Source organism: Dipteris shenzhenensis, chromosome 22, assembly GCF_047967505.1.
Source record: "Dipteris shenzhenensis isolate YYH24624 ecotype China chromosome 22, Dip_SZ_1.0, whole genome shotgun sequence".
Taxonomy (NCBI): domain Eukaryota; kingdom Viridiplantae; phylum Streptophyta; class Polypodiopsida; order Gleicheniales; family Dipteridaceae; genus Dipteris; species Dipteris shenzhenensis.
This window is the reverse complement of record NC_141617.1, coordinates 19,539,314-19,567,305: the sequence shown is the minus strand read 5'-3', so window position 1 is coordinate 19,567,305 and position 27,992 is coordinate 19,539,314. Positions and strand designations below refer to the sequence as shown.

The 27,992-nt window shown below is 41.4% G+C and overlaps 1 pseudogene; it reads right to left on the bottom strand.

Moving 5' to 3' along the window:
• Positions 1–7,911: 7,911 nt before the first annotated feature.
• LOC147887842 (uncharacterized) overlaps positions 7,912–27,992 on the bottom strand; it is a 63,422-nt pseudogene continuing 43,341 nt past the window's right edge.

Sequence of the window (27,992 nt, the reverse complement as noted above, 5' to 3'; positions counted from 1 at the left end):
ATACCTTAGACAAATATCTACACTTACAAACCTTATCAAATCATACATTATGAGATAACCAAATTAAACTACGTAAACTTGGATATTATTCATTGCGATCATTGCATCCATTGTCTTTACACCCTTTCAAGAACAAAAATGTCGCTTGGCTAGAAATGAGAGCATAGATTGCCATTGTGATTTGACTTTGTAGCACAAAGATTAAGCTTTACAATTCCCAAATGAGGACACAAAAAATGAAACATTAACATGCATTAAAAAAACCTGATTTGGATATCCCCTTCATCTTTAACATCTTTAATCTGATTAACCAGATTTGGATATCCCCTTCATCTTTGATGTGTAGGCAATGAAGTTTTTCTACCTTCTTTTACTCTAATACAATGACTCTTACTGCAAAAAAAACATGTAAAAAAAAAAATGACATGCAGACGACCCCAACGATTGGGATTTCCCATAGAGACTTTGCCCCATAGCGACTTCGTTTCTCGCTCCCCCTCCCCTCCGCCTCCACCTCCACCTCCACCTCCCTGGCTCCATCCCCTCCCTATGCCTCCACCTCCCTCCCCACTCCCTTGGCCTCCCCCTTCCCTTTGCCATCCTCCTCTTTCCGACACGTCAAAATAAGAATACTTATTATGAGAAATTTTCCATTGATTACAAGTCATTTTTAGCTTGTTTAATAACAAAATAAGAGACAATTTAGCAGTCAAATCATAGATACATCCCTAAATATTGGACTCTTTTATTCAAATATGATTGTTTGAACCATAAAACATTGGTTATTATTTATAGATCCAAAATTTTACGCAGCATGATCTTGTAAGACCCACTTTTACTCTATTACTTAAGGAGAGGTTTCAATGTGGAACCATTTGGGAAGAGCAAGAGGGAGCTTCATAGGAGGTTCAAGTGGTAGGTAGGGGCTGGGCAGAGCACGCGCATCTATGACACATCCATGGATGATTTTTTCAAGTTAGTTTCATTAAGAAGCTAAAATTTTATATTGGTGTTGAAAGTTTGCATGCCATAATAAAAGTAAATGTTTGAAACTTTTATGCAACAAAATTTAAAGTTTTACCCCGTGATTAACATTTTCTCCTTCAAAATTCCAAAGAAAATATATTAAAAAGTACTACATTCTACCAAGATCGTGAAACTAAAAAGCTCAGCTTGAAAACTTTCGCCAAGATCTTATATCAATATACTTGGATAAAAACATCCCTGGACACATACCGATAGTAGATTGATGCGTGTTGGCCTTGTGACTGCAAATTTTGTTGCATGTAGGTGTTGACCTGGTGCACTGTGCATCACGGATGTAGATGTGGAGGATGTGTCGTGTCCTGTATTCAGATAGACACTGCGCAACACTCAAGCATCACTCACAGACGGGGCAACCCTCGAGCATCAACTCACCCACCACATCAACTCACCAAACTGTAAGACTGTGCAGTGCCTGCAAGCTAGCTCAATGTCTCATGACACAAGGACTAAATGGGGAGAGAGAATGACATAACACACACACACACACGTGCACATGCACTTACGCATGCATATGCACACACACACACACACACAACACACACACACACACACACACACACACACACGGGGGGGAAGAGAGAGGAGAGAGAGAGAAGAGCGAGAGCGAGAGCGAGAGAGAGAGAGAGAGAGAGCGAGAGAGAGAGAGAGAGAGAGAGAGAGAGATAGAGATAGATAGATAGAGAGAGAGAGTCCAATATATTATATTATGTATATATGTGTATATATATAATATAACACACACACACACACACAGATACATATATATATATGAGAGAGAGAGAGAGAGAGAGAGAGAGACATCATGTGCTTTGTGCCACTGCAGAAGTACGAAGACCCTCACATCATAGGCAATAGTAATTTCAAATATGAGGATGAAATAGGCTAAGAATGCAATATGTGAAAGCTTTAAGAATGCAAATATGTGAAAGCTAATTAACTGAGCCATTCTCTCTACTCTCTGAATTCTAGAAATGGCCTTGGTAGTACAGATTATCCAAGGATGAAGCCTGTAGGCCTTGAGGATGTACTAAGAATGCCATTCCAATCTATTGCCAATCATTAGGCAATTGGTATATGCACATCTTTAAATCACACTTTAAATCATGTGGAACATTTAATAAAAGTTGTTAGGTAAGGCTTGAGGTTTTCATTGTGGATGGAAGAAATCTCACTCGCATCTTATATTACTTATTCGCTTCGAGCCACCACTGGAGTCATGCTCTCTATACCATAAATCTTTGCTACAAAATAATGCTCTTTGAAGTTTCTTAAAATTGCATTGCTCTAATAATGCATCCTATATTTTCTCTTGTCCCTCATGATGCAACATGCTTTAGTGGTCTTGATGTGTTGGTCCAAATTTTAATTTTGGCAGGTAATCTTGATGAATTTGATGAGAAAGATACAACTTTCTAGCTATGGTCTCGACTATGGTCACGATGGTATTGGACATTGCAATAGTGATCAACATCATAGAAAAAAGAATCGACAATGTGTGTAAACACATGCACAATTGGCACGTGCACACACACATATGCACACACTTAAACATAGACATTCACATGCATAGAGATGCACGTATAGCAACACCAAATGCTCACATACATAGTGATGTACTCACTCGCATATGTTCAAATAAACAACACATACACATGTTAAAATACATTTTCCATTTTTGAGCACTTATCCCCCTTCCTTATCGATTTTCTATTCTTGTTCCCATTGGATGATAGCTTTGCCCCAAACATGATGACTTTCTTGCATCCAACAACTTAGAATAGTAATCTTGGAATCCATGATTACTACTTGAGGCATTCAAAAGTCTACTAAACCATGATGCATGACACATGAATATTTGAGAGGAATAAAGGTTGCAATAAGTACTTCAAATTTTTTTCTCTCTATTTCCTAAGTAGCACAATGAGACTGATACTAAATTTATGGCACAATCACAAACTCTCAATTGACAAACTTGAAATTTAGATCCCACCTTGAGACCCAGTGGAGCAAGTCTCTAACCCATCATAGCGGGTCATGCTACTTGTTTCACACAACTCAAAGCTATTGTTTTTGGGTGCTGTTTTAGGCACCAAGATTCTAGGGTGGAGAAAAATTTATAAATATTAATCCTATGATAGATAGTTATACCACAAAATACATTTTGATGAAATTTGGCTCATAAGAAAGAACACGATGAAAAAATCACCACATATAGCTTGTATCTTAGGATACTTTTGTGTCCTGTTTACAAACCTAGTACTAAATTAGTACCTACAATTCTAGATTTTTATAGGACACTTTTATGTCTTGTTGCCAAACTAGTGCTGTTAGTGCTAACCACAATTCTAGATCTTATTTCTCGTCCTTTGCATGCTTTCAATCAGATTGAGTCACAATGGACTATATTTCGTTCACTTGAAGGGTCACCCACAGCTTCCATGTATGATAGTTTCTCCTTTCAAGTGATCAATTGGACAATCATCATTAAATCCAGGTTCTTGGTGATATTCGAGACATGAAATACATCAGACAGGTATTTCTTTTTCCCACCCTACATAGACAAAGAAATTTTACCAATCTGCACAATAGGATGTGTAGTATCAGCACCAGTCTCCACAAATCCTGGTCTTTCCATTTTCCTTGCATCCTGCATCCATTCTGCATGATCTGTCATGTGGTTTGACGCACTTGAGTCAATATACCACACATCATTGCTTTCTTTTGCACTTGTCACAAAATTGGTCATGTGTTGCACCATAAACAAATGCTCAATTCTGTCATCACCCTATCTACTAGAGGATGCATAATTACCTTGCTGCAATTTTCCAATCATGATGTCATTTTGCTTGTTATAGCAGTCTTTTACCATATGACCCATTTTACCAGAGTAGTAGCATTCAACATTGCTATTTGCATTTCGGCCTCTCTGCCATCCACCACGACCTCTTTGGCTCCCCCTGCCTCTAAGGTTACCACGTCCTCCTACATAGGACTGGTTTTCTTGAATTTACTGCATATTTTGATTTCTGCCATGGCCTCCAAATCGGCCTGCTCTACTTCTGCCTCTACCTCTTCTAGCATTTGAGTAGAAGATAGTTTCTTTTGAAGTTCTTCCTAAAGAAGATGCACCACCATTTCTCTGCTCTTCAGAAATTAGAAGAGCAATCAACTCCTCAAAATCAGGAAAATTATCTTGGATGGCAATGGATGTCTGAAATTGTGCATAATCCTTTCCTAGACCATTCAAGGTCATAGAAACTAAATCATCATCTTCCACTAGCGACCAAATAGAAGCAAGTGCATTTGCAATCTTCTTCACCTTCATGTGGTAGTCATTGATGCTCATATTTTCTCTCTGCACATTATGCAACTCCTGCTTGAGCTACATTTTCCTAGCTTGTGTATTTGTGCTATACATTTTTGTCAAAGTATCCCATGCCTCCTTTGGTGTGCTTGCATCCTGAGTATGCACAATCATGGAATCTGAGATACTAATAGATAGCCAGTACATAACTTTTCCAGCTCTCTTATGCCATCCTTTAAATGCCTGCAACTCTTGTTGATTGGGAACATTAGGAATAATTGGTTCATGTTCAGCTCCAGTAATGAATTCCCAACAATGGGAGAATACACACAAAGGTGGAGGCTGAAAACTGTTTTCCTCTTCTTCGTTGTGAAAGCCAAAAGAACTCTCTCTAAGTACAAAAGGAATAGGTGAACCCTATATGTGGGTCTCAAACCAAACTCAGCTAACTAAGGTGGGATACTAACTGAGCCACTAACTAGAGTACACATAAAGATAGCTATCATCCAGCTATTATTCATGGGTGATGTACCAACCGCATCTGCATCTAACAAGTGTGACATAGATGCACAATGGTCACCTTGGCATATCACGAGTGGAGCTCGATATCTCAACAATTGTTGAGTCCACCCACTCTACATGCCCATGGAACGACATTGGACTTGGGCCGTGTTTCGACATCGCTAGCAACAGGACCCCAATGTGTTGTACACTTTTCCAAAGTACAACTTCCCAAAGGAAATGATGCAAGAAGGTTTTTGCTTTCACCTCCAATCATTCAATGATACCTATGGCTCCAGCCGTCATCGTCATTGTCCACTTCAATCGCCTCATCCTCTTACTCCTCTGTGATCTTCCCACCCACAGCCCCCAACGACAACTGCATTCACAATCTGACCAACCAGATTGTCTTTAAGCTCGATGTCGGTCCATCTCAATTCTAGGACCTTCGACTCTACCTACACATCCACAACCTCCACGGGCATCACATTTGCACCTACGAGGATATGCATGCCACCCATTTTTGGAAGTGCCACTCATATCTCACTCACCTCACATCCAAGTAGCTCGACGCCATCCTGCAGTTAGTCCTCTCCACCACCCTCCTCCAATGCGGTTGACTCGAGGATGGATCGGCAACAGGAAAGGGGGCATGCTAACATCCACAAAGTACAACCGCCAACTGCAGGGTAATAAATGAGTAAAGGTGAGCAATCTGAATGATCTACTTCAATAGGACAAGCTCAAGGGAGTTTGATACCCAAATACACCAAGGTCAATGATTACAAGCAATGTGCACATGGAAGGAGTATAGCTCAAACTTAGGGAGTTTGATCCCAAATACCCTAAGCTTGCCCAAAAGTCCAAATATTCTAGGCAACATCATATGTTCCAGTTGCCCCCGCTTGGAGCAAGGAGGTGTTGGAACAAGGAGATGCACACTTCAAAGTGCATATGCCTTGCACTGTTCAGCTCCACATCCATAGGAAATAGCAACAACAACGGAAATAGCCATGAAAGAAGATAGCTCATACTCAGGGAGTTTGTTCCCCAAATATCCCAAAGAAAAGGCTTCCCAAAAATAGTTAGGATTACCTTTAAGTGTCTCACGGAAGCCTAGCCTTGTCACTCTAGGTTTTGAGCCGTGTTGATGAGGTTTGAACACCAAATAGGTGAAGGTGTGAGGGCACTTAGGGAGTTTGAGCCCCAAATCACCAGAGCATAGGAGTGGCGAGGCTAACACAAGCACTATTTGGGAATCAGTTAGGATTACCTCCTAATACTAGGGTTGTCCCAAGCACTTTAATATGGTTAACACAAGTGCTATTTCTGCTAGTACTAGGGAGAGTCAGTAAGAAGAGCAATATGCCTTGGTGCCTTACGAGCCCAAGAGCCCATGGGTGTAAAGTGAGGGAGAGTGCTAAAAAGGAAAAGGGTTGGACCTTCCTTCAAAAGGTGACTTGTATAAAAGGCCAAAAGTTTGACTTTGGTCTTCATTGTTGTTTGCACAAGTTTGAATACAAGCTCCCTTTTCTCTTCCAAGAGAGTGTTTTGGGTGTTCTCTTGTTTCCATTGTAGTGCCTTTGTGGTTGTCACTCTATCCTCCTTCACTCCCTTCTCCTTCATCCCTTCCTCCTCCTCCCTTCTCCCTCTTTCTTCCTCTCCCCTTGCCTCTTCCCCTTCACTCTTTCTCGCGTGAAACCACATTGCAACAATTTGGAGGCTGCTTCAGTGACACTTGTGGGATGGCTCATGCTATGCATTGCTCCCACAAGGAGTAGCCGGTGGGAGTGGAGGCTCTGTTGGCATATCTTCAACTACCCCACGACATGTGAATCTTTGCTGAGACCACACGACATAGATCCACAATCATCTCTATTAGCAAGACTGCCAATGTCTCCTAGAATCTTTGAATCACACACCATACTCCTATATTCACTCAATCACACCTACTGATTGACACATCATTAGTCACACCTAACCTAGGCACACCTACACACACACACACACACACACACACACACACACACACACACACATTCACACACTCAATCACATGATCACTCACAAACATAGACCTTGTATCCCTTGGTATGATCCATTACATTAATTTTCAATGAGCAAGACCTATTCTTCCACACCAATGCTCTATTGCCATGGTTGCTTAAATGGAAAGAAGTAGAAGATACAAGAGCATATGTGCAGCTAAATATGCTCTATAATGAAAAGGATATGGAGTCCATGTACGTAATGAAGCATTGGCAGGACTTGGAGTCATGTCGCAATGTAATAAGAAAGGTTACAATCTGTTGATACTTTTTGTAATTACTTTTTAATACACACTTTTGGGGACTATGTGATCCAAGACAATGTATTTCACTTATACATGAATAAATGGTGCTTTTTTAGTATTCTATCAACACGTGGTATTTAATATTCCCTTGAAGAAAATGTGTGTTGCATGGTTGTGTATAACTGATTGAAAGATTGAGAATTTTAGAATCTTTTGATTGTTTATCTAAAAGCTTTTTTTGTAAGGGTTTTGAGTTAATCAATCATTTAATTAGCTAGTAGATACCAACATAAAAGAGAGCTGAATTTATGCCAGGTGATTGCTAGCGGTTGAGTGGTAGGTATCTACCATCATAACAATGAGCAGAATTTTTTCTAGATGTTAGCTACCACCACAACAGAGAGCATAATGTTTTCCAGGTGGTAACTACTGTTATGGATAAAATTGTCTAAGGAAAAAGGCATTAATATGTATGTGTGTTTGTATATGTGGCAATAGTATAATAAAATATGGTGTGCATAGGGCCCAAGGTTGAGGTGGCAGGGCATGACCATGTGCCACCCTTCCAAGTAAGAGGACCCATAAGGTGTGTTGTACATAATCCATGATAATAATATTATAAAATGTAAGGTGGCATGGCTCCTCCATGTGCCACCCCGTATCACCTTCCTTGATTTTCCAAAACACTCGGGTAAGAAATTGAGCCTTTGAGGGGTATGTGGTATTACCCTTTGGACAATGTCTCTCTTAAAAATAACATTGCACATTAGAGCTTTTCACCATTTGGCTTTAGCTGAACGCCTTTTAAGAATAGCCCCTGCAATATCATGTTCACCCTTTCCATGACTTGAACCAAAAAAATTATCATTTTCATTCCTGTCATTGTGCCATATAAAGCAATGAAGTATTAAGGTCTCTTTGCTTTGAACTGTGAGGCTGCTCCATCTGACCACACCCAATGTTCATTGACTTGAATGCCTTGACCTTTCAGCCATTTATAATGGAGCATAAAGCAATGCTGAACAAAAAGAGTGTCATACATCCTATCATTGGATATATAAAAGTGATAGTATTTGTGGACGATGCCTACAATACACACATATGTAATTTGGACAAAGATTGTAACTTGGTTGGAGTGCCAATGCATGGATTGGATCTTGTTGTTTTCTTTGAAAGTGTAGTTTTTTGCAAAATCTACAACAGATAACACCACTTCTTCAGAGAGGCAAACAAGACACTCCTTGAATTGCTCTACCTACCATCTGTAGACAAAGTTATGATTTATAATTTCCCATCAACTACGGTTCCAACTCAGACATCCTCAAAGATCTTTACAGACACTGTACATGCACTAAATGATTCCTCCCTTGGGCAACATGCCATTTTTCCTACTCCACATGAAGAGCACTGTCCCATCAAGCACTTAAGGGCATGGTAGTTGGCACAAATTGCTTTTGGGCAAAGGAAAAACTCCAAAAGCATAGTTATGCCTACAAAAATTTTCACACCTATGTTGCATCTATAGCCTGAACCACAAATTTCACATCTACAATTGCACTTTGCTCCATACACACCAAAAGAGACATGTCGTAAGTGGCTTACAACATCCTTCAAAAAAAGAAATATACACATGTGTGATGCAACAACAAGTGTACCGATCCTTAAGCTTGCACACAAAGTAAGGCTTCAACTTCTCAAAGGCCCTTTGGTGAATCTATACCTCCGGGTGGCTCTTCTTGAAGGCAAGAAAGAACTCCACCTACATTAAACATATTAGTTTGTTAGTACTAGTTAAACTTATTGGAACACATTTATAGATAGGGAAAGTTTCAAGTTTGCCTATGACAAGCAAAAGCACAAGAGGGATACTTCTCTTGTAGTTTTATGTATTGGCAAAAAAAATATCTACCATTGCTCTATTAGTGGGGCAAGCAGTTGCAGATAGGCAACTACCACTATGCTAGTGCCACCAACAAGAACACAAGTAGCTACTATTCTATCATGCAAATTGAATATCTGTAACCTGAATTGAGTGCCATGTATTGAGCAAAAACATGTAACAATCAATGTAGTTGATGAAAGCATCTGCTAAGTTACGTTTATTAATAAGCACTAAATCTTGAGTGCAGTGGGTTCCCTCCAATGATGTTTAATCTAGTCACCTTTGGAGATATACATATAAAGTTCCCTTTTGTCACCATACTTCAAAGCTAACTTCATGAGTTATGGCTGCACTCACTTAATGGCAGCAAGTAGTAGCTTCCACTCAAATAATTGCCTCACTTAGTGGTAGCAAGTGGTAGCTTCCACTAAAATAATTGCCTTGCCTATTGGTAGCAAGTGGTAGCTTCCACTCAAATAATCAATATAGAAAAGTTACATTTGTAAATAGGCATTGAATCTTGAGCGTAGCATGTTCCCTCCAACGATGATTAATTTGGTCACCTTTGGAGATATATAGATAACCCCTTTGGTCACCATACTTTAAAGATAACTTTGTTTCTAATTACCAACTAAATTATCTTCCTAAGTTATGGCTTCTCTCGCTCAATGGAAATAAGTGGTGGCTTCTAGTCAAAAAATTGCCTCACTTAGTGGTAGCAAGTGGTAGCTTCCACTCAAATAATTGCCTCGCTTAGAGGCAACAAGTGGAAGCTTCCACTAAAATAATTACCTCGCTTCGTGGCAACAAGTGCTAGCATGGTTGCCCTCGTTCAATGTACAGAATGTTCCATTCTATTCCGTATGATCTGTATGTTATGTTATGTTGTTTTTTTTTTGGGGGCGTTCGTTTGTTTTGGATGACTGGTTTTGTTATTGGTGGTGGTTCTGCCAAACTGATTTTGGGCCTCCCAAATGGCAAGGTTCCATATAAACCCCCTCTCTCCTCACTATGTTCTCACACTAAGCATCTACCTCTGATTCTGAGTCTCGACTCTCCCTTCTCAAGCTCAAGTTGCATTGAGCATCTAAATTCATCTCTCTCCCTCTTCATCTCCATCAAACACCTATATTACATGTTTGTACAAGTTTTAAAGCTTGTACACATACTTACTCCAAAACTCTAAAATTTGTATCTTTTTTTTTTGGTATCGAATGTACCATCGGACATACATCTAAGATTTTTTAGTTCATTTAGTACCGCCTTAATATCGAACAATATGCATCGAACGTGATCGTACGTGTCAACCATGAGTGGTAGCTTCCACTAAATAATTACCTACTACATGGTACCTACCGTACAATCATTTGGTATCTTCCACATATGGATTTAATGGACTAGTACCTCTCTTAACATTGTTTCTAGTGGTAGCAATTGATAACTACTGGTGGCAATTGGTAGCAAGTGGTAGCAAGTGCTACATTTCTGTTGCTCTCGCTTAGTGGAAGTAAGTGGTAGCTTGCAATTAAGTAATTGCTTGCTATTGGTTAGTGGTAGCAAATGGTATCCTCCACTCAAGAAATTGGCCACCACCCATGGTAATGGCAGCAATGGGCGCCTAATGACAACTATCATGCCAATTAGTGGTGGCTACCATTTGCTACAAGAAGAAGAGCATTCATACTTAACAAACGTGGAGCTACTACTCAATTATTTCTTAACAGTCACTTATAGAGCTCGTACTTGAGTACTACTGGTAGCACTTGGTAGCTAAGTGCCAGCAATGGATGCCTAATTATAGACACCAATTCATTTAGTGGTGGCTATGATTTTCTACAACAATCATAACACTCATAGTTAATAGAGGTGGTAGAGGCTAGTTAGTTTTTACATTACCACCACTCAATTAAATCCAACTTGAGTGCTACTCGTAGCACTTGATAGCTAGTCGCATCATTTGATAACTAATCATAGCAAGTCCTAGCATTTCAGACAATGGTAGCCAACATGTAGCTACCCAAAGGTAGAACAATGATCAAGTAACAACACAATAGTAATGAATAGGTACTTATTCCTCAAGGGGTGCACTGCTAAGAAATCCTAAGTATCATGTGCATTCAAGGGGTATTAAAAAAACCCGTCAACTAAAATTTTTTCCCCAATAAAACCACCCCTCTTTACTTATGGACTAATGGATTTTTTTCTAAATTTGAATTAAAAACCTGCTCATATTATTATAAATGTGTTAAAAGTTTTCCAAAAGTGGAATTAAAATAGCCCTCCTTTTGAATGCGCCTAGTGCACTAGAATTTTGGGAGGTGAGCCCCTTGAGACTTATTTGTAGCAAGTCATAATGGTAGCTACCATGTAGCCAATGGATTGCCAATGGTAGTGAAATTAGAACCTAAAAGCCACCAATAGCTTGTTAGCAATGTACCATAGAGAAGTAAGGAATGAGCTTATGATTCTTGAAGGGATACAACCTAAAGGAATATCACCAATCCTGAGGCTGCTCAAGAAAATGCACTGGGTGTTTCCTACAAGTCTTTCTCCCTTTACGCTTTCAACAGACATCGTTCTTATTGGGAGAGACACATGTATTACTGGTCCATAATGATAGCACTAACTCCTTCACCTCTTCTGTAATTTCACCATTTATGCATGGTTGTCATTCACACAAATGCAATGGTATTATCTCCTAACACATTTGAGATCTAGCAGCATAGAAGCTCCTACGATGCACATTTAGAAGTCTTGACGTAGTTGCAATATTTGGTTTCTTGGATTGGGCTTTGGTATTCATGACCATCATCATGCTCACCCTCTTCAAAAACAACTCTTTAGAGACTTTGGGATTTTTCATGTACTTGAGGGTGTTTTGAAGGCTACTTATCAATAAACCTTGTTCATGATCTACAATTGTCTGTGAACATGAACCCTGTAGCTCTCAAAATATTGGGTGCTCAATAACACTCCTAGAAATTTCAACCTTTTCCTCCTCATGTGGACCTTGTGTATGTCACTTGAAGTACCTCACAACATCAAGAGACATCTTCCGGCGCTTTGCAAAGTCCATGGAGTTTGCTTGAAGCTTCACTTTAAGTCTGTATTGGTGCTTTCTCTTTGCCTCATACTTCTTGATAAGATCCTGTTTGCATGTTCCACATTATAGTGAGCCACCGGATTGACACACAGTGCATAGGTTCATCTTGGTATGCATGCAGAGAATGATAGTATTTGTATTTATAATTCTTGAATGGTCATAACATTCAGTACAAAGGCCATATAGGGTAGTCTTCAAAGAGAACCAAAAAACCAAAGCAATAAAAGTAGCCTAAAGTATGGCAATTTAGATTCACATGGTCTAATATGTTTAGATGAGCACAAGCCAACTTGCCACATCCAGCTCGAGGTTCTCAACAATCTTGTTGATGGACTCATCACACTCTCTTAATTTTTGCAGTCCAGTGAGCCACCATTCTCTTAATTTTTGCAATCTTTGTGCCTACAATCAGAAGATTTTAGGCTCCTTTTATGTGCTTTTAGTACGCCCAAATTCATCTGGCATCGTAAGCACACTAATACGTTAGAAAGAGCCAATCGCAAAAAATTATTCCAAGAAATTATCGTCACTTGTCAATGTGCTGAATAGTCTCTTACCACATTTTTTACAGGCTTGCATTTTCAGTGTTTTCTGCCAAAATGCCTTTGAAGCTCATGCCTCTAACGTGGAGTCTCACTACATAAGGAAATAATGGTAAATTTTACAAAGAAAACTAGCCAATGTTATAGAACTGGAAATGAATACGAGCTAAATAGAAAGGTGCAAACCTCTGATTTTGATGCTGTCTTGAGGGCATGCTACTAATGATGCTGCCATGCACACCGATTCACATTAGAGATGTCTTGGAGAGGGAACAGTGTGAGGTGGATGTGTAGAGAGAACATAGAGATATAAGAGATCGATCATGTCTAAGGGAGAGCTCATGTTTGAGACAAAGAGATCTGAGCTGCAAATGTAGATGCAGATGCAAAGATCGAATCCCCAACTGAGCAACATTCAAACCATAGGGCTAGAGAATTCAGAACTTGCTCGCACCTTTCCACGTGTTCAAAGCTATACATAGTAGATTCCCTTTTCCAATTTCATGGCTTTCCCTGTACCAACAAGTAGCAACGTAGTGGCTACCACTTTGCTTCTAGTAATATCTGGGACACAACTATCAAATCCACCTAATCATGCATACACTTGAAAGGCCCTTTGAATATGTTGGAGATTTGGGAGATGGGATAGTGGGTGGCTTCATGGGGCTAATGACAAGTGGAAAATCTCTCCTCATTGTGTACCTAGAGAAAGATGTGAACAATGAAAATGGCTCAATATGAAGGCACATTTATCTTTGTTCAACATTATTTTTTTAAAGAATAAGGTGGTACAAAATAATGAAACCCTAAAATCAAAACCCTAACACGATTACTATTTTTGGAAACACAATAAGTCTATATGTATTGGAGAAGTCTCATTTGTTGAAGGAGAAATGTGGAGAGCTTGATTTCTCAGAGAGGACACTCTTGTGGTACTTGATTGTAAAGAAAATTCCAGTATTCAAGCATGGCGGGGTACATAAAAAGATTCCTTAAAGATTATTTTTTCTATCATTTATAAACATCCATGGTAAAAAGTAATAGTTTTGATAATGTTTAGTGTCACATTATGATTTATACAATAATGAAGTAGTGAGAGCTCATAAGCTGTAGGCTAACTTGATAGCAAACAACATGTTAGCATGTGAACATGATGTGTTCAAGGTGGAAGTAGATGTCTAACATGAAGTTGAACCTTCAACATGATGTTTGACATCCAGTTCAAGGAACTTGATGTCCCACAAAGGCTTGGAATGTAGGAGGCCCCTAATAGCAAGGGTTTTGGGGGGTGGTAGCCCCCTGATAGTTGGAGGTTTGGGGGAAATGCCCCCAGTGGCGGGGTCTAGGGGCTACCAGTAGTCCTCGGCCGATGATGGTAAGACCAATTTGTGATTTGTTATTTTTTTGCCTGGTCCGTGCCTCTTGAATTTGATGTTGAACGTCATGTTAAGGCTTCATTTTGATGTTAAACATCAAGTTGAACCTTGAAGTCCATGTCCAACATGGAGTTGAAGGCTCAACTCCATGTTCAACATCAAGTTGAAGGCTCAACGTGATGTTCAACATCAAAATTAAGTGGCACTCACAGATCAAGGGGGCCAAGGGCATGTCCTCAAGAAAAACTTGAGTGCGGAAGCACTTCATTTTCACTTTTGCGTCAAGTTAACCTCCATCTCGATGTAAAACATTGAGTTGGAGGTTTATTTGATGCAAAAGTAAAAAATAAAGTATTTTCACACCCAATTTTTACTTTAGGATGTAGCTTTTGCATGATTTTTGCCTCCCTTAAGTAGACTTGATTTCCATCTTCTCTCCTCTAAACTGCCACCTTTAGGGGAGAATTGGGGTCTCAAAAGGGCCTCCAAGTAGTGTTTCCTAATTTCAAGGGATTAGAGAGTGATTTGAGGTGTACTAATGAGAGTACTAAAAGGTGTGAGGCAATGGTATGTTGAGGTGGAGGGTGGGTGGGCCTGCAGAGAACCCCTATTGGTTGCTCCCCTTATAGTAGGGACCACGCAAACCATCTCCCCCCTCTTAACCCATGTTTGACCCTCCTACCAGGTGCACCTCCCCCACATGAGACCAAAATTGCCTTCAATGGGTTGGTAGGGCCCTTCTAGTGAATTTTGCATCTCCCCTCCCTCTTTCTAGGGCCTCTACCCCCCATTGTTCTAGTCTGTCCTGCCAAATCACTCCATTTGAACCAAATCCCATGCATTTTCCCTCTTCCCCCTCTTTCTCTGCTCCCTCTTGCTCTAGCCTGCTTGCTGCAACTCCTCTCTCTCTCTCTCTCTCTCTCTCTCTCTCTCTCTCTCTCTCCCCTCTCCCTCTCCCTCTCCTGTGCCTCTGTTGGAGCTGCTCTGTCCCTCTCCTTCTCCCTCTCTTGTGCCTTTGTTGCTATTGCTATGTCCCTCTCCTTCTCCCTCTTATGTGCCTCTATTGGAGCTGCTCTGTCCTTCTCCCTCTCCTTCTCCTTCTCCTTCTCCCTCTCTTTTTCCTCTATTGCTGCTGCTCTGTCCCTCTCCTTCTCCCTCTTTTGTGCCTCTATTGGAGCTACATTGCCCTATGTAGGAGTCCCATTCTTGCTGTTGCAACCTCTGCAAGCATGGTGAGGAGCAAGGCTATAAGACCACACAATTTTGTGACCTATTGTGTCTTCCACAACACCAAAAATGCATTGGATGAGTGGATCCCTTGCACCTACAGCTTAAATGACTAGATAGTGATGAGAGGATTGGCCAAAGGTCCACATAAACTTCCAAAGAGCAAGAGAGGTGACATCTTGCATGAGTGCAAGGGGCGCATCTTGAAGTTCAAGTTTGGAAAGAAAGGATGGATCACAAAAGTGCAACATGTTTACAGGGGAAAAGATATCCGGCTTCCTCCATCATTCAACCAATCTAGGATACCATCACACTATGAGACTTTCTATCTATGTACCTTTTTCACCTGTAAGTGTAATGAGTCCATTTGGAAATTTTGTGTTTGGTTTCTAAGAGCTCTTATTCATGGTGGCAGATGTTTTCCCTTTGGACTTCGAGGAGTGGGAACTAGTTGAATCATTCATAGGCAAGTTCACTGCGATTCATGAGGATTTAGGTAAGCAAATGCATGCCGGGGAGAAGTTGGCCTCCTTGCGAATGAAGAATGTGTATTAGTATAATGCAACATACATCACTCCAATGACATCATTAAGCTATGGTCGTCTACAAACCATTGCACCACCACAACTTCAAGACATGGATTGCAGCAATGTGGACTCAAGGCTGCAGACGCATGCATGAGTTTTTTACCATCAAATACAAGAGAAAACGCACCCTCTTCAGAGGGAAGTGTTGCTGTTGAGCCACCATTCCAAAAGTTGCCAGAGAACTTACTACTCCAACTAGATAATTGTGGGTCTGAGAATAAAAATATATACTTGTTTGCATACCTTTCTCTTCTTATAGCAAGGGGCATTTTCAAGACAATTCAATTGGTCTTCTTGATGGTAGGGCACACACATGAGGACATTGATCAATGTTAAGTAGGTTCTCTAACAGCTTGCGAGTGGGAAAAACATTCACTTTCCTGCATCTGATGGATACATTCAAAAAATGTACATCATCTTCACCAGCACCATTTCTTCTTACACGGGTTCCTAACTTCAGGGATTGTGTGGATGGCTACCTATGTGATGGGCAAGAAATGCTAGTTGGTCATGGAAAGCCATTACAATTTTATAGACCAGTGACGCAGTACAAGGTGCATCCAAAATCATCAAACTGGATGCCCATTGAAGGGGGAATTGAGCTATGGAAGAAAGATAGTGAGGCTCGACTATTGTTGCCAAAAGGTTGTCCAGATATACTGCCAATGGCTACATTTGTGAGAGATCACTTGCAAGTAATATCAGGGATAAAGGATTACAATAAGTTTTGGGAGAGATGTGCAAGTGGAAAGAATCCATCGTATGAGTCCTACATTAGGCCAGTGATAGACTATTGGAAAACTACGATCGGTGAGCTCAAATAGGAAAATATCTCAGAGATAGGAGTGTACAGAGAGTTTTGTCCAAGAACACAATCTCCTAATGAGGAGGATGATATAGATGCTTGCATTAATTTGTTCCAAGGCTATGAGGAATGGAATGATCACTATTGTGGGCCTCTAATAGGTAAGCCAAGGGAAGATTTTAGACCAATGGTGGATGTTAAGCAAGGTGACTTTGTCTTGGTGAGGCCATTAGACCCTATATACCCCATATGGCTTGGGGTTGCCTTATCAAGTGTCGAGATGGATGCTTCTTCTCCTAATTTCAAGAAATTATTAATTCAGTATTGGGCACCATCGATTAAGAGAAAGGGGCTCAATGACATAGATGCCTATCTTGATTTCTGGAACAAGTATTGGGTAGAGAATAGGTTGGATCCATAGGTATGGGAGTATATTGATGCGGCCATCTAGTCATGGACACCAAAAGCCATAAATAGACCCAAGAAGATTAAGATTCCACAGAGTGTATGTATCAAAGCACAAGAGAGCTTGCTTGGCATCAAAGCATAGAAAACCGGGTGTCAATTTTCTCCCTCTCAATATCCCCAACTTCCATTGTAATGTGTGTTCTCATGTGATGTTTCTAAATTGTTGTTATCTTGTTAATGGGTATTTTCATATTATTAATATGACAATTTTTAGAAGCTTTCCTTCACCAACAATTGCTTTGTTTCTAGTGGTTCACTATGCATGGTGTTTGTTAACACCACCAACTAGTGTTTATTAACACCTCAATTAAATATACATGTCCCCAAACGGTGTTCATTAACACCACCAAATAGATGATTTTCAAACTGTGCCACAAATGCTTTGTTCCGGTGGTTATACGCAATGAAATGTTTCACAACGAATGAATTTTTTCATAATCATTGGAATTCCAAAATATTAGCATATTCAATAATGGAAAAATTCCCACAATCAATGAAAATTTTCCCAAATTTAATGAAGCCTTTCCCAATTTTAATGAAATCCACCCAATTTTGAAATTCCCAAAATGCAACTTTTGCCCCACTTTATCTTAGAATATGGTGTTGTATGCTCAGTTGTCATGAGCTGAAGGTCGTATGATGTGTGCATGGCTAAACATCCATCGTCATGGGATGTAGCATTTGTCATTGCCTTGTAGAGAAGGAGCTAATAGTATAAAAGCCTAAAAGCCTAGAATATAACTGAAAATGCATAAGATGTCCCAAAGGCATATGCGGTACGAATGCTAATGAAGGGACTGATATGTAATCCTAGACCCAACCACTAATCTGCATCATGTATGTATACTACAACCACGCGATAATGACCCTTCTGGTGGCACTCGTAGCATACAACATTAGCATGGTCTCTTGGAGGGCGGTTGGCTTGATTTCTGATGCCCACCATCTCAAGCCGAAGATCATTCAGGGCCTTGGCTAGGTCATTGACTCCAGATTCTGTTCCAGGGGGGGCTTCTTTAGTTGGAGGGCCCACGGGAGTAGAGAGGAGGGGGGCTCGTGGGTGAGGCTGGGGAAATCTTCGAGGCGGAGGGTGAGGATATCCACCTTGTTGAGGGTAAGCATCTAAGGGAGGACCATACATTTGAGGTGGAGGCGGTGGATACATCCCTGATGAGGGGTGGGGGTATGCCCCTGAGTTAGACCCCCCAGATTGTTGTTGCAGGAATTGAGGGGGTTGCAGAGGGACAATCATCTTCTTTGAAGCGGGGTCAGATTGAACTTTATCAAACTTTTGAGCAATCTCATGTGCTAGCACCATAGTTTCTGGATTCTCCCATTTAAGTTTGAGGCAGAATTCATCACTCGCTCATGTTACAAGGTAGCCCAGCACATGCTGAGTCATTCCAGCTCGAAATCCGGCATTGTCCTCCTGTGTGGCAATCAAATGGTCCAGGAGCACGGCCGCTCGATCCACATATCGACGTGCCGTCTCACCTTCTGACTGCTTCAAGTTTGCCACCTGCAGGTACACATTCTCTGGCTCCTCTTCTTTGCCGAAATACTCAATCATCGTTGCTGTCAACGTTGGCCAGCTTTGGTGAACGTCTTCAGCTTGCTTCTCATACCACACTTGAGCCAAACCCTCTAGAAATGTGGAAAGAACTAATAGCCATCTGTCTTCAGTAAGAAAGTTGAGAGAAACACAACGGCGCTTGAAGGCCACAAGATACTCATTTGGATTTTCTTCCACTCGTCCACAAAACACGGGAATGTCAGCCATGCTTGGAAGATGGAAAAGATAGGCTTATCTATGGATGAACAATAGTAAGAGGAAGCTTGAACTGAAAATCGAGTGAAGATACATCTAAAAAGCACACATAGGCAGGGTAGGGTGTGACTGGTGTAGTGTGAAATATTACACGAGAAGAATCTTCAGCATAGAATAGCACATAGACAATCTTAAAAGGACCAACCCTCATGATATCATCTTTATAAGCGAGGGTTAGAGGCGCGGCATTGTATGAGGTTGTTCATCAAGGCAAACAAGAATGCCATGACAAATGTCAACAGTTAGAGATCTTGCACATCACCTTCAGCTTCTTCCAGTTCTTGTAGTTGCCATGCTATTTCTTCAAGGGGTGTGTGGTCTGGCATCCTTCTTTTGAGCAATGTCCTTGAGAACCCTCCTGATGATCTTTCGAAGTCGGTGAACTCGTATCAAGTATGCCCAACACTTAGTTTCATGATGACCACAACCTTTGCATTCCTTACAAATGATCACCCTCCTTTGTGGCTTGCGGCTTTGTTGGGGTGGCGCTTCCACTCGCGTCATGCGTGATTGAAGTACAAGCTTCACGTGCCAAGAAATCAGCAATAAGATTTCGAGCTCGAGGGATATGCTAAATTTTTACCTCTTCAAATTGGTTGCAAAGTTCCAAGGCTTGTTGATATCGTGGAACCAAGCCTTTGCTCCGCACCTTCCACCTTCCACTAACTTGTTCACACACTAGGTGAGAATCTCCTTGCACCTCCAATTGCTTGGCATGATGTTCTTGTGCCTTTTGTAGCCCAAAAATGAGCGCCGAGTACTCAGCTTGATTGCAAGTACTTGCGGGTGAAGACTTGCTGTAACAATACTCCTCACCACCCGGTGAAGTGAGCTTCACACCCGCGCCAGCCGCCTTGGTCGAAGGTTTGTAAGCTCCATCAAATTGAAGAATCCAAGATGTCATCACACCAAGACTAAAATTCGGACATCCCAAGTTTCTCGGTAGTCCAAGATAGGTAGGAGGAGAGGGTGGGGAGAATTCAACACTTGAGCCAAACGTTCAGCACCAAATAAACTTGCAATCCTTTGTTGAAAGTTTATCTTAAGCCCAAAAAGAATTACAATTTGAAGCTCGAAATGAGGCACAAAAGGCTGATTAGGTACAAATGGATTCCTTGGTCGAAACATTACCAACCATAGCTGAGGCCTAGAAACCTTTGTAATGAGATTGTGAATAAACCATTCAGGATGAGCTTATCCACAGGAATCAACAAGCAGATGCACCGAATCTCCCCCCAAGCTTGGGGAGCATCCCACCCTTCGATGAAGGACACCGTTTTAATTACCTCTGAAGCAGCAAGTAGTTTGATCACCGCACAATGAGTAGAAGTAAAATCAAAATCCTCCCAGCGTATCAGTAGTTCTTCACCATGAATCATCCATGGTGTATCATTCCACCCGTCATCTCCTTCAATAATCTCGAGGGGGTCACTATGTATAAACCCTCTATATCACGTGCGTTCAAGGCCTATTTCTAAAATCCCTTATCTGTAAATTTTTCATTAATAAAATGTACCCCTTTTCTATACAAATCTGTAAATTTTTTTCAAAACTATTTTAAATAGTCCCTTATGTATATTTATTTCTGTAAATTTTGGAAATTAAAAAAATCCTTCTGTTGAACTCACGTGATAGGGTTACATATGATGAGTGACCCCCCGAGTCAATAATGCATTGGACAATCAGCCGTTTAAGGTCGACATGAAGATCAAGGAAGACATCTCGTGCATTGGTAGCCGTAAGGTGCGGAGGAACAGGCACCAACTCCTTAAATGCATCGAGAAGTGACATAAATGTCCACCCTTCTCGTGTGGCATGCGTCCGTGAAGTGAGCTTGGAGAAGTTCTGAATCGGCGATCTAGCAAGAGATGTGGATAGAACACATAAAATGAAGTATTTTTGCTTTTTACAGCAAGAGCAAACTCCCTACGGTTAGAGAGTTACAGTTCCCGCGATTTCAATATATGAACAAAAATCATTACATTTTTACCACTTCCAACTTGCTGGCCCAATGATAAGACTTTCTTTTGTGAAGGGGGAGGTCTTGGGTTCAAATCCTACTCTTTAATAAAAAGAGAGGAGAGGAGAGGAGAAGGAGAAGAGAAAGAGAAAGAGAAGGAGAGGAACAAGAAGAGAAGAGAGAGGGGGGCGCGGGATCTGCTATTACTCTTTTGCAGGGGCTCACAAAACTGTCCGCCACTAGAAGCCGCAGCAGTCCAGAGAACTATCGCGCCAAAAACTGTCTGCAACCAGAAATCGCAGCACTCCAGAGAACTGTCACGCTGGTGAACGCAGAAAACTATCCGCAACCAGAAGTCGCAGCAGTCCAGAGAACTGTCGCACGGGTGAACGCAGAAAACTGTCCGCAACCAGAAGTTGCAGCAGCCTAAAGAAACTATCGCACAGGAGACGCACGAATCGAATGCACGCACAGTAGCTTAGAAAGAGCACAGATGGTATAGTTTTGTAGATGTAACCCGTACGAGTAGAAGATTCACCACTAGCCGTGGAGACCTAGGCTCGAATCCCAGCAGCCACACCAAAACTATTAGCCGGAAAAGGAATCGAGACCAGAGGCTAGAGGCTAAGTATGGCGATGCTCAAGGCCATAGAGAAAAGGAGATCATGAGGGCGAACGGTTGTCATAGGAGGGAAAAAGGAATTAGAAATAGAGGGAAGGAAGAGGGAGACTATGAGACAAGGGGAAAAGGAGAGGGGGAAGAGAAGCATGTACATGATAGGAGGAGGAATGTAGAGATGGAGACATCAAGGGAAGGGAACCATACTTTATTTGAAAGAAGGGATGTGAGGGAAATATCAAAATACTAGCTAGGTGGCTTTACAAGAATGAGCGTGTCTCATCAAGGAATAGCCCCTTCCTTTTATAGCCAAAAGAGGGGGTCTCTCCTCATTAATGTATCCTCCCACATGCATGGTGTGTGTGGAAAAGTCTCCCATGTGGGCTAGGCAGTTACGCACTCTCAATTGTGTGCGACAACCCTTTGCCTCAATTTTTCACATAAATCAAGCCCCATATCTCAAGTCTATGATACTCCCTTGGTCTCTTTCCGATTTTATGATATGTTCAAACCTCTACGAGGACAAGTGGAGGGTTGGCACAAGGAATCTTGCCACCTCATCCTACTTTTCCCATTATTTAACTATCTCTCTTGGTCCTTTTATACCTCCCCCACATCGGCCTATCCCATATGAAGAGAATAACTCAATATAATATCTATCTCCACCTATTTTATATTGCTTCTCCCTTGGACTTTGAGCCATATCTCACTAAATGCAGCCTAGGTGGAGGGGTGGCACATGGAGGAGCCATGCCACCTTGCATTTTATAATATTACTATCATGGATTATGTACAACACACCTTATGGGTCCTCTTACATGGAAGGGTGGCACATGGTCATGCCCTGCCACCTCAACCTTGGGCCCTATGCACACCATATTTTATTATACTATTGTCACATATACAAACACACATACATATTAATGCCTTTTTCCTTAGACAATTTTATCCATAACAGCACACAATATGGAGTGAATGAAGTCACGAGGGCTAGTAGGAACCACTCCCATGTTACCATTAAGGGAATGAAATATGTCATACATCAATCCAAAATCAACATGATAGCGACATGTGTCATGCTCTCTAGAGCACCGCACAAACCATGGCCTACCCAATCGTGATCTCCGTGTGCACCTCTATAAACCGAGTGTACAACTCAATTTGGGTACACTCCAAAAAAAATGCACCATGCTCAATGTACACACCATGTGACATCCTCTTTTGCACTTCCTTCTTGAGCACTGGAGATGCCCTACAATGCTCCTCCCAAAACTGTTGTATGATGGACTTAGTGCAATCATCCAAAAGTCGATCACTATGGGGCGCACAGCCACTCGAGACCAAAGAGCATAAACATCATGGTCCTCTAGACATGGCCTCCTAATCATACCTGCTTGCAGTGTGCACTGTGCAATGTCAAGGAGATGCGATGTAGTGCATACATGGCCGGCTGCCATCTAGGGTCTACTAATGGTAGCCACAATGGCATGACGTGCTGCCAAGGCGTCTGTGGTGTTCCTACACTTGATGGATGCATAGGACCGATGAACACTAGAAAAGGCCTGGCTACATACTACCCTATCTCTAGATGCAACAAGACCAGCAAGCCTCCTATACTCCACCAAGGCAAGGTGATCTATCAAGCAAGATAGTAGAGCTGATTGTGAAGCTAGTGTAATGTCAGTGAAGAATGACTCCACTATCCTACTAGCACGAAAACGAATGGTAGTCCTAGGCAAGTCACGTCATGATCCATCACAAGGGGGAGGGGACGGGGGAGGGGGAGGGGGGGGAGGTAGAGTGGAGGGGGGAACAAGAAAGGGGGTGAGGGATGTAAGGCAAACAGAGACCCGATGGAGTAAAGGAGGGAAGTGGATGGGGAAGGGGGGTGAGGAAGGGTGGAGGGAGAAGAGGTGAAGGGGAGTAAGGAGGTGGAGAGGGTATGGGCGGGGGGAGGAGAGGGGAGAGAGTATGCATTGGAGAGGGGGGAGGGCAGGGGGTGATGAGGTGGAAGTGGGGGGGGGGGGGCTAGAGGGGGAGGAGGGAGGGAGGGAGGTCGGAGGTAGGAGATGGTTGTCAGGGTAAGGGTGCATCATCAGTAGCACGAGCTCTCGTTCTCACTCTCAAGCCTCTCTTTCACTCACGTGCCTTCCTCTTCCTCTCGTCCATGAGAGTTTGAGTAGAAGGCTTCCTGCTTCTATCATGTCTATTAGATCTATGGCTTTGAGAACCCATCTCAATAAAGGTAGGAGAAAGTGACAAGTGGTGGGAGGCAAGAATGGAGAGGCTCCAAACAAGGATGCATGAAATAAGTTCTAAAACTTAGTCTCTTATAGAGAGGTTGGACAATCCTCCCCTAGATCTTCATTGGATTTGATTGGCTTTCATTGGATGTAGTTTTTGGCTAAATCTGAGTGGTTGTGGTGATTTGGTGGCTCTTCTAATCAGAATCTTAATTGGATCTAGTTTGGTTAAATCTAGTGGTTGTGGTGATTTTCCAAAATAATTGGCTTTTCTGATTTTACATAATTTTATTTTGTTACAATAATTTTAAAGGAATTCAATGCTAATCGGATTTTATGTTTGCATAATATAATGGTATATTAACATGTTTAATTTTATTTTATTTCCAAATTAACCTAATGGTATGTCCTAACATTTTGATTATGTTATTCATATATTATGTTTTCACTTAATTTTATTTCCATATTAACCTAATGCTATGTCCTAACATTTTGATCATGTAGAAAATATTATACGTTAACCTATTGTAAAAAAATAGTGTATTGTTATAGTTATGTAGCGATACAATTCACCTATGCTAATTATTGAATCAAGCAAGAATATAGCACATGTTTCGATGCAAATCCATAGCATAGCTTTGCGAGGGAGCCACACAACTTACATCTTGGGCTTGCCATGGACGGCGTGAATCCTTTTGGCTTATGCTCAACGTCTTGGTTGACATGGCCCATAGTCTTGGTGAATTACAATATCCCACCATGGCTAACAATAAAGAAGGGACACCTCATGCTTGCACTTCTTGTGCCAGGGCTCGGGGGGGTCACTCATCATATGTAACCCTATCACGTGAGTTCAACAGAAGGATATTTTTTATTTCTAAAATTTACAGAAATAAATATACATAAGGGACTATTTAAAATAGTTTTGAGAAAAAATTACAGATTTGTATAGAAAAGGGGTATATTTTATTAATGAAAAATTTACAGATAAGGGATTTTAGAAATAGGCCTTGAACGCACGTGGTATAGAGGGTTTATACATAGTGACCCCCCCGAGTGCCAGGGGAGCACAAGGCCAAAAATATGGACATGTAGATGGCACTAAAGAGGAGTTACAGATCTTATGGAGAGGAGTGCGGGTCTTTGATATTTTCAGAGCTCCTAGACATACCAATGATATTTTGGTCAAGGGTATCTTGATGTGTACCATGCATGACTACCCAAGATATGCAAAGTGCGCAGGTACGTGGTTGTGTCTTTACATGTAAAATATAGGATTATGCTTTTATCACTCTCTTTCACACACATGTCTTATACTAACGCATTCATGCACGTTGGATGGACAAAAGCAATAGAGCCTAATTCGCCTTCACAGCCACCCTCATCCACATTTAAAACAACTGAACAATACTATCAAAAGGTAAAAGGCATCCATTCAACATCTTTGTCTGTTTACATTCAATTCATACACTAGACACATTTCCTTTGATATCCAACAACCTAAAAAAAAGTGGATTACACAACCCAACACAAGCTCTTCATCCCTTAACAACTGTGAGAGCAATTAGCTTCAAAATACATCCAAGCCACAACCCACATGATGACTTACTCTTAACTTTTCAAGACATCAATCCCCAAGATGGCCACAGTCAAAAATTTATTATATCTTTCCCTAGCTCATCAACAAACACTAAAAATGATGCAACTTGCCATTCTTGCTCATCTCTACCTTCAAGCTATAATAGCTACCTCATAGCTATTTTCTTGCTCACTCTATACCCACCTTGAATCTTTTATATCCAAGTTGTAGTGTTTCTTTGCAAGTCGTGAACCAAATCAACTTTGACCAAATGTCACCAACACATCACTTAAACTGCCTCCTAAAATTACACCCTTTTTGATTTCAGAGTCGACCATCTATGTTTCCTCACAAGCTAAGAGCCAACTCTGTGATCATGCAAGTAACCTTGAGCACTAACTCAAAACTTACCAGCCCACAAACTTGTCATGGCGGATGGAGAAAATATATCACTGCTTTTGTACAATGGATGCTCAACACAATCTTGTCAAAAGTGAATATGTAGGCTTCGACATATTTTTGCTCCACACTACCTCTTCCTTGCCTCTTGGACTCGTTGATACGCTATCCTAATATTTCATGTGCTCCAACGCTATCTAGCTTATTGGACCCTGTCTTTACAACTTGCTGTAATATCTCCCACGTCGAGATCAGTCAAGAACAGTCCCAGACATCTTTTGTCGTCGAGTGAACCATCTACCCCGTATGCTCAGAAGCTGCCACCCTGCCCTTCAGAAGCCTTCCATCACTAGCCATCCTTCCACCATGAGCTCGTCACCTCTGATCTCTCGTCCCCCCGTTTGCATTCCCCCTTCGTTGTTGTGAATCCTCCACACAAGCAGCAGCAGAACCTCTCGCTAGCAGCCTCCTCTTGAGAACCGCCCTTCCAACAGACTTCCAGGCCTGTAGCTATGACGCCTTCCTTGCTTCTGCTCTTAGAAGCTCCCACCCCTGTCACCTCTAGTCCCTCCACTCCTTTCTTCTCACAGGTCCCAGCTCTAGAATAAACAACCCCCATCCCTCCAGTAGCATCGCCACCTCCTCTCCAAGCTCCTTATTGCACACTAGCCTCACTACGCCTTCCGCTCTCTAGCTCCTTGAAGGTCTCCACACACCCATCATTACAAGCAACCTCTCCCTCGATCATAGTGATCATAATCCAGTTGATTAGCTTCCACGGTCCTCCCCTCTATTCACAGAGTTCCCCCATGGGCCACGATCTCCTTCCGAAATTCTCTTGCAAGCTGTCATCTCATGTACCTGCCAGCTTGTCAAAGAGAAGCATCCTTTTTCCTTTACGTAGCATGCATGCATGCTTTTCTTAATTCTCCACGTCATCACATGCATTTTACCACTCTCCAATGCACACCGAAACAACTCCATCCCAAGCACTTGCACACTCAATATGTAGAACCTACAGCAACAATTACTGATGGGGGCATAATATTATTTCGTTGAAAGGTGTCAACTATCCTTAGAAGCCCTCGGGGGGGTCACTATGTATAAACCCTCTATATCACGTGCGTTCAAGGCCTATATTTAAAATCCCTTATCTGTAAATTTTTTCATTAATAAAATGTACCCCTTTTCTATACAAATCTGTAAATTTTTTCCAAAACTATTTTAAATAGTCCCTTATGTATATTTATTTCTGTAAATTTTAGGAATAAAAAATATCCTTCTTTTGAACTCACGTGATAGGGTTACATATGATGAGTGACCCCCCCGAGTAGAAGCCACTCATCTTTTTGCTCCCTATGTCCCAACCTTCCATGGCCTCCAAACCCCATGTGAGCATTCATACACTTCGAACTTTTCCAAATGTTCTTTGAAGTATGTTCTATTCCACCACCACAAGTGAGTGACCAACACCACAAGCAACACTAAGAACATCTATGCACTAGTTTTCAATGAAACTTATATCAGCGCGAAGCCCATCTCAAGGCACATCTCATTGTGTACTTGAATCTCTGATATCATGTCGCTCAAATGAAATGATCGAGCAACAAAAGCATATACATGTCGAACATATACAACATTGTTTGTTACAAAATTACCCTTTCAAAAGGGTGATACAAAATTGCTCAAACGAGCGGATATACAAAATGACATACATGGTAAAGAAAATGCAAACTGCTACTACTATTACTACTACTCATTCGAATCGTCCTTGTTGTCCTCATCTTGTTGGCTTGATCCTTGGTCCTCGTGAGCTGTTCCTTCTCCCTGATCCTCGTCACGTGCATCCGATCCCTGGCCCTGGTGATCGCTCGCCTCCGGTGATGGGATGCTTGAGCTTTGACCCTAAGAGTGAGCCATATAAATTGAAAATTAGATTGGAACTTAAAGAATAAAATAATTTAAAAAGTGAGATTACAAGTAGGAGTAGACTTATAGTGTGCAAGTAGCTACCTCAGCCCAATCGACCATCGCTTCCATTGCCTCTTGCTCAATAAACCACGGCTTTGTTCCTATGCGAAATGCGCGTCGCGCCTCTGCATCTGTAGGAAGACGACCCATCGCAGCTTGTTGTGGATCCAATTTACGAGAGTTAGATTTAGCTAAAGTGCATGTAATATGTAGTAAAACAAATAGAACAATACATTAAATGAGAAGAAGTAGACTTAC